Raw genomic sequence first — 10,621 nt, 5'->3', positions numbered from 1 at the left:
GTTTTAACCTTCACAAGGACCGGGCGTAGCCACACTCGGTTCAACTAAAGTGAGAGAGACAGACACCCGCCAGCCACCTTTAAGCACGAGTGCTCGTAACGGTGAAACCAGTCTCGCGTAAGCGTACGCGTAATGTCGGTCCGGGCCGCTTCATCTCACAATACCGCTGAACCAAAGTATGACATGCTGGTAGGCAGTATGACTTATATCGTCCACAACTCACTTGTGTTCTACTCGTGCATATAACATTAACGCATAAAACCTAGGCTCGGATGCCACTGTTGGGGAACGTAGTAATTTCAAAAAATTTCCTACGCACACGCAAGATCATGGTGATGATATAGCAACGAGGGGAGAGTGTTGTCTACGTACCCTCGTAGACCGAAGCGGAAGCGTTGACGCAACGTAGAGGAAGTAGTCGTACGTCCTCCGGTTCAACCGATCCAAGTACCGTTACTCCGGCACCTCCGAGTTCTTGACACGCGTACAGCTCGATGACGCACCCTCGATCTCCGATCCAGCAGACGCGCCGAGGGGGAGTTCCGTCAGCACGACGGCGTGGTGACGATCTTGATGTTCTCCTGTTGCAGGGCTTCGCCTAAGCACCGCTACAATATGACCGAGGTGTAATATCGTGGAGGGGGGCACCGCACACGGCTAAGGAACGATCAATGATCAACTTGTGTGTCCTAGGGTGCCCCCCTACCCCCGTATATAAAGGAGGGAGGGAGGAGGTGGCCGGCCCTAGGGGGGCGCGCCATGAGGAGGGGGAAACCTACTCCAAGTAGGTTTCCCTCTCTTTTCCTTATCTTATTTGGAGGGGGAAGGAAAGAGTACTAGTATTAGGAACTAGTACTAGTAGTAGTAATAGGAAGAGGGGGAAGGAGAAAGGAAAGGGGGGCCGGCCCCCCTCCCCAATTCGGATTGGGCTTGGGGGGGCGCGCCCCCCTCCCTTTCTCCTTCTCTCTTCCTCCTACATGGGCCCAATAAGGCCCATATACCTCCCGGGGGGTTCCGGTAACCTCCCGGGGCTCCAAACTTCTCCGGAACCTTTCCGGTGTCCAAATATATCCGTCCAATATATCAATCTTTATGTCTCGACCATTTCGAGACTCCTCGTCATGTCCGTAATCATATCCGGGACTCCGAACAACCTTCGGTACATCAAAATACATAAACTCATAATATAACTGTCATCGAAACCTTAAGCGTGCGGACCCTACGGTTCGAGAACGATGTAGACATGACTGAGACACATCTCTGGTCAATAACCAATAGCGGGACCTGGATGCCCATATTGGTTCCTACATATTCTACGAAGATCTTTATCGGTCAAACCGCATAACAACATACGTTGTTTCCTTTGTCATCGGTATGTTACTTGTCCGAGATTCGATCGTCGGTATCCAATACCTAGTTCAATCTCGTTATCGACAAGTCTCTTTACTCGTTCTGTAATACTTCATCTTATAACGAACTCATTAGTTACATGCTTGCAAGGCTTAGGTGATGAGAATTGCCGGGAGGGCCCAGAGATACCTCTCCGACAATCGGAGTGACAAAACCTAATCTCGAATTATGCTAACTCAACATGTACCTTCGGAGACACCTATAGTACTCCTTTATAATCACCCAGTTACGTTGTGACGTTTGGTAGTACCCAAAGTGTTCCTCCGGTAAACGGGAGTTACACAATTCTCATAGTTACAGGAACATGTATAAGTCATGAAGGAAGCAATAGCAGAATACTAAACGATCAAGTGCTAAGCTAACGGGATGGGTCATGTCAATCACCTCATTCTCCTAATGATGTGATCCCATTAATCAAATGACAACACATGTCAATGGTTAGGAAACATAACCATCTTTGATTAATGAGCTAGTCAAGTAGAGGCATACTAGTGACTATATGTTTGTCTATGTATTCACACATGTATCATGTTTCCGGTTAATACAATTCTAGCATGAATAATAAACATTTATCATGATATGAGGAAATAAATAATAACTTTATTATTGCCTCTAGGGCATATTTCCTTCATCGAACACCCATGGAATTCTGGTGTTGATCATGTTTTGCTCCAGGGAGAGGTTTAGTCAACGGATCTGCTACATTCAGGTCCGTATGTACTTTACAAATTTCTATGTCTCCATTTTGAACACTTTCACGAATGGAGTTGAAGCGACACTTGATATGCCTGGTCTTTCTGTGAAACCTGGGCTCCTTGGCAAGGGCAATAGCTCCAGTGTTGTCACAGAAGAGAGTCATCGGCCCCGACGCATTGGGTATGACTCCTAGGTCGGTGATGAACTCCTTCACCCAGATTGCTTCTTGTGCTGCCTCCGAGGCTGCCATGTATTCTGCTTCACATGTAGATCCCGCCATGACGCTTTGGTTGCAACTGCACCAGCTTACTGCCTCACCATTTAAAATATACACGTATTCGGTTTGTGACATAGAGTCATCCAGATCTGTGTCGAAGCTAGCGTCGACGTAACCCTTTACGACGAGCTCTTCGCCACCTCCATAAACGAGAAACATATCCTTGGTCCTTTTCAGGTACTTCAGGATGTTTTTGACCGCTGTCCAGTGTTCCTTGCCGGGATTACTTTGGTACCTACCTACCAAACTTACGGCAAGGTTTACATCAGGTCTGGTACACAGCATGGCGTACATAATAGACCCTATGGCTGAGGCATAGGGGATGACACTCATCTCTTCTATATCTTCTGCTGTGGTCGGGCATTGAGCCGTGCTCAATCGCACACCTTGCAATACAGGAAAGAACCCCTTCTTGGACTGATCCATATTGAACTTCTTCAATATCTTGTCAAGGTACGTACTTTGTGAAAGACCGATGAGGCGTATCGATCTATCTCTATAGATCTTGATGCCTAATATATAAGCAGCTTCTCCATGGTCCTTCATTGAAAAACACTTGTTCAAATAGGCCTTTATGCTTTCATAGAATTCTATATCATTTTCCATCAACAGTATGTCATCCACATATAATATGAGAAATGCTACAGAGCTCCCACTCACTTTCTTGTAAACGCAGGCTTCTCCATAAGTCTGCATAAACCCAAACGCTTTGATCATCTCATCAAAGTGAATGTTCCAACTCCGAGATGCTTGCACCAGCCCATAGATTGAGCGTTGGAGCTTGCACACCTTGTTAGCATTCTTAGGATCGACAAAACCTTCCGGTTGCATCATATACAATTCTTCCTCAAGAAAGCCGTTAAGGAATGCCGTTTTGACGTCCATTTGCCATATCTCATAATCATAGAATGCGGCAATTGCTAACATGATTTGGACGGACTTCAGCTTCGCTACGGGTGAGAAAGTCTCATCGTAGTCAACCCCTTGAACTTGTCGATAACCCTTAGCGACAAGTCGAGCCTTATAGATGGTCACATTACCATCCGCATCTGTCTTCTTCTTAAAGATCCATTTATTTTCTATGGCTCGCTGATCCTCGGACAAGTCAGTCAAAGTCCATACTTCGTTTTCATACATGGATCCTATCTCGGATTTCATGGCTTCCAGCCATTTGTCGGAATCTGAGCCCGCCATCGCTTCTTCATAGTTCGAAGGTTCACCGTTGTCTAACAACATGATTTCCAAGACAGGGTTGCCGTACCACTCTGGTGCGGAACGTGTCCTTGTGGACCTACGAAGTTCAGTAGCAACTTGATCTGAAGTTTCATGATCATCATCATCAACTTCCTCTCTAGTCGGTGCAGGCACCTCAGGAACATTTTCTTGAGCTGCGCCACTTACCGGTTCAAGAGGTAATACTTCATCAAGTTCTACCTTCCTCCCACTTATTTCTTTCGAGAGAAACTCTTTCTCTAGAAAGGACCCGTTCTTGGCAACAAAGATCTTGCCTTCGGATCTGAGGTAGAAGGTATACCCAACAGTTTCTTTAGGGTATCCTATGAAGACGCATTTTTCCGACTTGGGTTCGAGCTTTTCAGGTTGAAGTTTCTTGACATAAGCATCGCATCCCCAAACTTTTAGAAACGACAGCTTAGGTTTCTTGCAAATCTCTATGTCTCCCACTTGGACTTGGTCCCGAATGGAATTGAAGCGTCTCTTGATGTGCTTGGTCCTCTTGTGAAATCTGGATTCCTTTGCCAAGGCAATTGCACCAGTATTGTCACAGAAGATCTTCATTGGTCCCGATGCACTAGGTATGACACCTAGATCGGAAATGAACTCCTTCATCCAGACTCCTTCATTTGCTGCTTCAGAAGCAGCTATGTACTCCGCTTCACATGTAGATCCCGCCACGACGCTTTGTTTAGAACTGCACCAACTTACAGCTCCACCGTTTAATAAAAACACGTATCCGGTCTGCGATTTAGAATCGTCCGGATCAGTGTCAAAGCTTGCATCGACGTAACCATTTACGACTAGCTCTTTGTCACCTCCATATACGAGAAACATATCCTTAGTCCTTTTCAGGTATTTCAGGATGTTCTTGACCGCTGTCCAGTGATCCACTCCTGGATTACTTTGGTACCTACCTGCCAAGCTTATTGCTAAGCATACGCCAGGTCTGGTACACAACATTGCATACATGATAGAGCCTATGGCTGAAGCATAGGGAACATCTTTCATTTTCTCTCTATCTTCTGCTGTGGTCGGGCATTGAGTTTGACTCAACTTTACACCTTGTAGCACAGGCAAGAATCCTTTCTTTGCCTGATCCATTTTGAACTTTTTCAAAATTTTGTCAAGGTATGTACTTTGTGAAAGTCCTATTAAGCGTCTTGATCTATCTCTATAGATCTTGATGCCCAATATGTAAGCAGCTTCACCGAGGTCTTTCATAGAAAAACTTTTATTCAAGTATCCCTTTATGCTATCCAGAAATTCTATATCATTTCCAATTAATAATATGTCATCAACATATAAAACTAGAAATGCTACAGAGCTCCCACTCACTTTCTTGTAAATACAGGCTTCTCCAAAAGTCTGTATAAAACCATATGGATCACACTATCAAAACGTTTATTCCAACTCCGAGATGCTTGCACCAGTCCATAAATGGAACATTGGAGCTTGCACACTTTGTCAGCACTTTTTGGATCAACAAAACCTTCAGGTTGCATCATATACAACTCTTCTTCTAGAAATCCATTCAAGAATGCAGTCTTGACATCCATTTGCCAAATTTCATAATCATGAAATGCAGCAATAGCCAACATGATTCGGACAGACTTAAGCATCGCTACGGGTGAGAAAGTCTCATCGTAGTCAACCCCTTGAACTTGTCGAAAACCTTTTGCAACAAGTCGAGCTTTGTAGACAGTAACATTACCATCAGCGTTAGTCTTCTTCTTAAAGATCCATTTATTCTCAATGGCTTGCCGATCATCGGGCAAGTCAACCAAAGTCCATACTTTGTTTTCATACATGGATCCTATCTCAGATTTCATGGCCTCTAGCCATTTTGCGGAATCTGGGCTCATCATCGCTTCCTCATAGTTCGTAGGTTCATCATGGTCTAGTAACATGACTTCCAGAATAGGATTTCCGTACCACTCTGGTGCGGATCTTACTCTGGTAGACCTATGAGGTTCAGTAGAAACTTGATCTGAAGTTTCATGATCAATATCATTAGCTTCCTCACTAATTGGTGTAGTTGTCACAGGAACCGGTTCTTGTGATGAACTACTTTCCAATAAGGGAGTAGATACAGTTATCTCATCAAGTTCTACTTTCCTCCCACTCACTTCTTTCGAGAGAAACTCCTTCTCTAGAAAGGATCCGATTTTAGCAACGAAAATCTTGCCTTCAGATCTGTGATAGAAGGTGTACCCAATTGTCTCCTTTGGGTATCCTATGAAGATACATTTCTCCGATTTGGGTTCGAGCTTATCTGGTTGAAGTTTCTTCACATAAGCATCGCAGCCCCAAACTTTGAGAAACGACAACTTTGGTTTCTTGCCAAACCACAGTTCATAAGGCGTCGTCTCAACGGATTTTGATGGTGCCCTATTTAACGTGAATGCGGCCGTCTCTAAAGCATAACCCCAAAACGATAGCGGTAAATCGGTAAGAGACATCATAGATCGCACCATATCAAGTAAAGTACGATTACGACGTTCGGACACACCATTTCGCTGTGGTGTTCCAGGTGGCGTGAGTTGCGAAACTATTCCACATTGTTTCAAATGTAAACCAAACTCGTAACTCAAATATTCTCCTCCACGATCAGATCGTAGAAACTTTATTTTCTTGTTACGATGATTTTCTACTTCACTCTGAAATTCTTTGAACTTTTCAAATGTTTGAGACTTGTGCTTCATCAAGTAGATATACCCATATCTGCTCAAATCATCTGTGAAGGTGAGGAAATAACGATATCCGCCACGAGCCTCAACATTCATCGGACCACATACATCTGTATGTATGATTTCCAACAAACCTGTTGCTCTCTCCATAGATCCGGAGAACGGTGTTTTGGTCATCTTGCCCATGAGGCACGGTTCGCAAGTACCAAGTGATTCATAATCAAGTGATTCCAGAAGTCCATCAGTATGGAGTTTCTTCATGCGTTTTACACCGATATGACCTAAACGGCAGTGCCACAAATATGTTGCACTATCATTATCAACTCTGCATCTTTTGGCTTCAACATTATGAATATGTGTATCACTACTATCGAGATTTAATAAAAATAGACCACTCTTCAAGGGTGCATGACCATAAAAGATATTACTCATATAAATAGAACAACCATTATTCTCTGATTTAAATGAATAACCGTCTCGCATCAAACAAGATCCAGATATAATGTTCATGCTCAACGCAGGCACCAAATAACAATTATTCAGGTCTAAAACTAATCCCGATGGTAGAGGTAGAGGTAGCGTGCCGACCGCGATCACATCGACTTTGGAACCATTTCCCACGCGCATCGTCACCTCGTCCTTAGCTAATCTTCGCTTAATCCGTAGTCCCTGTTTCGAGTTGCAAATGTTAGCAACAGAACCAGTATCAAATACCCAGGTGCTACTGCGAGCATTAGTAAGGTACACATCAATAACATGTATATCACATATACCTTTGTTTACTTTGCCATCCTTCTTATCCGCCAAATACTTGGGGTAGTTCCGCTTCCAGTGTCCAGTCTGCTTGCAGTAGAAGCACTCAGTTTCAGGCTTAGGTCCAAACTTGGGTTTCTTCACTTGAGCAGCAACTTGTTTGCCGTTCCTTTTGAAGTTCCCCTTCTTCTTCCCTTTGCCCCTTTTCTTGAAACAAGTGGTCTTGTTGACCATCAACACTTGATGCTCCTTTTTGATTTCTACCTCCGCGGCTTTCAGCATCGCGAAGAGCTCGGGAATAGTCTTGTTCATCCCTTGCATATTATAGTTCATCACAAAGCTCTTGTAGCTTGGTGGCAGTGATTGGAGAATTCTGTCAATGACGCTATCATCCGGAAGATTAACTCCCAGTTGAATCAAGTGATTATTATACCCAGACATTTTGAGTATATGCTCACTGACAGAACTGTTCTCCTCCATCTTGCAGTTGTAGAACTAGAGACTTCATATCTCTCAATCCGGGCATTTTCTTGAAATATTAACTTCAACTCCTGGAACATCTCATATGCCCCATGACGTTCAAAACGTCGTTGAAGACCCGGTTCTAAGCCGTAAAGCATGGCACACTGAACTATAGAGTAGTCATCAGCTTTGCTCTGCCATACGTTCTTAACGTCGTCAGTTGCATCAGCAGCAGGCCTGGCACCCAGCGGTGCTTCCAGGACGTAACTCTTCTGTGCAGCAATGAGGATAATCCTCAGGTTACGGACCCAGTCCGTGTAATTGCTACCATCATCTTTCAACTTTGCTTTCTCAAGGAACGCATTAAAATTCAACGGAACAACAGCACGAGCCATCTATCTACAAACAAACATAGACAAGCAAAATACTATCAGGTACTAAGTTCATGATAAATTTAAGTTCAATTAATCATATTACTAAAGAACTCCCACTTAGACAGACATCTCTCTAGTCATCTAAGTGATTACGTGATCCAAATCAACTAAACCATGTCCGATCATCACGTGAGATGGAGTAGTTTCAATGGTGAACATCTCTATGTTGATCATATCTACTATATGATTCACGCTCGACCTTTCGGTCCCCGTGTTCCAAGGCCATATCTGTATATGCTAGGCTCGTCAAGTATAACCTGAGTATTCCGCGTGTGCAACTGTTTTGCACCCGTTGTATTTGAACGTAGAGCCTATCACACCCGATCATCACGTGGTGTCTCAGCACGAAGAACTTTCGCAACGGTGCATACTCAGGGAGAACACTTCTTGATAATTAGTGAGAGGTCATCTTAAAATGCTACCGTCAATCAAAGCAAGATAAGATGCATAAAGGATAAACATCACATGCAATCAATATAAGTGATATGATATGGCCATCATCATCTTGTGCTTGTGATCTCCATCTTCGAAGCACCGTCGTGATCACCATCGTCACCGGCACGACACCTTGATCTCCATCGTAGCATCGTTGTCGTTACGCCATCTATTGCTTCTACGACTATCGCTACCGCTTAGTGATAAAGTAAAGCAATTACAGGGCGTTTGCATTTCATACAATAAAGCGACAACCATATGGCTCCTGCCAGTTGCCGATAACTTCGGTTACAAAACATGATCATCTCATACAATAAAATATAGCATCATGTCTTGGCCATATCACATCACAACATGCCCTGCAAAAACAAGTTAGACGTCCTCTACTTTGTTGTTGCAAATTTTACGTGGCTGCTATGGGCTTAAGCAAGAACCAATCTCACCTACGCATCAAAACCACAACGATAGTTTGTCAAATAGACTCCGTTTTAACCTTCACAAGGACCGGGCGTAGCCACACTCGGTTCAACTAAAGTGAGAGAGACAGACACCCGCCAGCCACCTTTAAGCACGAGTGCTCGTAACGGTGAAACCAGTCTCGCGTAAGCGTACGCGTAATGTCGGTCCGGGCCGCTTCATCTCACAATACCGCTGAACCAAAGTATGACATGCTGGTAGGCAGTATGACTTATATCGTCCACAACTCACTTGTGTTCTACTCGTGCATATAACATTAACGCATAAAACCTAGGCTCGGATGCCACTGTTGGGGAACGTAGTAATTTCAAAAAATTTCCTACGCACACGCAAGATCATGGTGATGATATAGCAACGAGGGGAGAGTGTTGTCTACGTACCCTCGTAGACCGAAGCGGAAGCGTTGACGCAACGTAGAGGAAGTAGTCGTACGTCCTCCGGTTCAACCGATCCAAGTACCGTTACTCCGGCACCTCCGAGTTCTTGACACGCGTACAGCTCGATGACGCACCCTCGATCTCCGATCCAGCAGACGCGCCGAGGGGGAGTTCCGTCAGCACGACGGCGTGGTGACGATCTTGATGTTCTCCTGTTGCAGGGCTTCGCCTAAGCACCGCTACAATATGACCGAGGTGTAATATCGTGGAGGGGGGCACCGCACACGGCTAAGGAACGATCAATGATCAACTTGTGTGTCCTAGGGTGCCCCCCTACCCCCGTATATAAAGGAGGGAGGGAGGAGGTGGCCGGCCCTAGGGGGGCGCGCCATGAGGAGGGGGAAACCTACTCCAAGTAGGTTTCCCTCTCTTTTCCTTATCTTATTTGGAGGGGGAAGGAAAGAGTACTAGTATTAGGAACTAGTACTAGTAGTAGTAATAGGAAGAGGGGGAAGGAGAAAGGAAAGGGGGGCCGGCCCCCCTCCCCAATTCGGATTGGGCTTGGGGGGGCGCGCCCCCCTCCCTTTCTCCTTCTCTCTTCCTCCTACATGGGCCCAATAAGGCCCATATACCTCCCGGGGGGTTCCGACCTCCCGGGGCTCCAAACTTCTCCGGAACCTTTCCGGTGTCCAAATATATCCGTCCAATATATCAATCTTTATGTCTCGACCATTTCGAGACTCCTCGTCATGTCCGTAATCATATCCGGGACTCCGAACAACCTTCGGTACATCAAAATACATAAACTCATAATATAACTGTCATCGAAACCTTAAGCGTGCGGACCCTACGGTTCGAGAACGATGTAGACATGACTGAGACACATCTCTGGTCAATAACCAATAGCGGGACCTGGATGCCCATATTGGTTCCTACATATTCTACGAAGATCTTTATTGGTCAAACCGCATAACAACATACGTTGTTTCCTTTGTCATCGGTATGTTACTTGTCCGAGATTCGATCGTCGGTATCCAATACCTAGTTCAATCTCGTTATCGACAAGTCTCTTTACTCGTTCTGTAATACTTCATCTTATAACTAACTCATTAGTTACATGCTTGCAAGGCTTAGGTGATGAGAATTGCCGGGAGGGCCCAGAGATACCTCTCCGACAATCGGAGTGACAAAACCTAATCTCGAATTATGCTAACTCAACATGTACCTTCGGAGACACCTGTAGTACTCCTTTATAATCACCCAGTTACGTTGTGACGTTTGGTAGTACCCAAAGTGTTCCTCCGGTAAACGGGAGTTACACAATTCTCATAGTTACAGGAACATGTATAAGTCATGAAGGAAGCAATAGCAGAATAC

The sequence above is a fragment of the Triticum dicoccoides genome, chromosome 4A (assembly GCF_002162155.2).
Source record: "Triticum dicoccoides isolate Atlit2015 ecotype Zavitan chromosome 4A, WEW_v2.0, whole genome shotgun sequence".
In the NCBI taxonomy this organism is placed as follows: Eukaryota; Viridiplantae; Streptophyta; class Magnoliopsida; order Poales; family Poaceae; genus Triticum; species Triticum dicoccoides.
The sequence above is the reverse complement of the archived record's forward strand: the minus strand, read 5'-3'. Positions refer to the sequence as shown.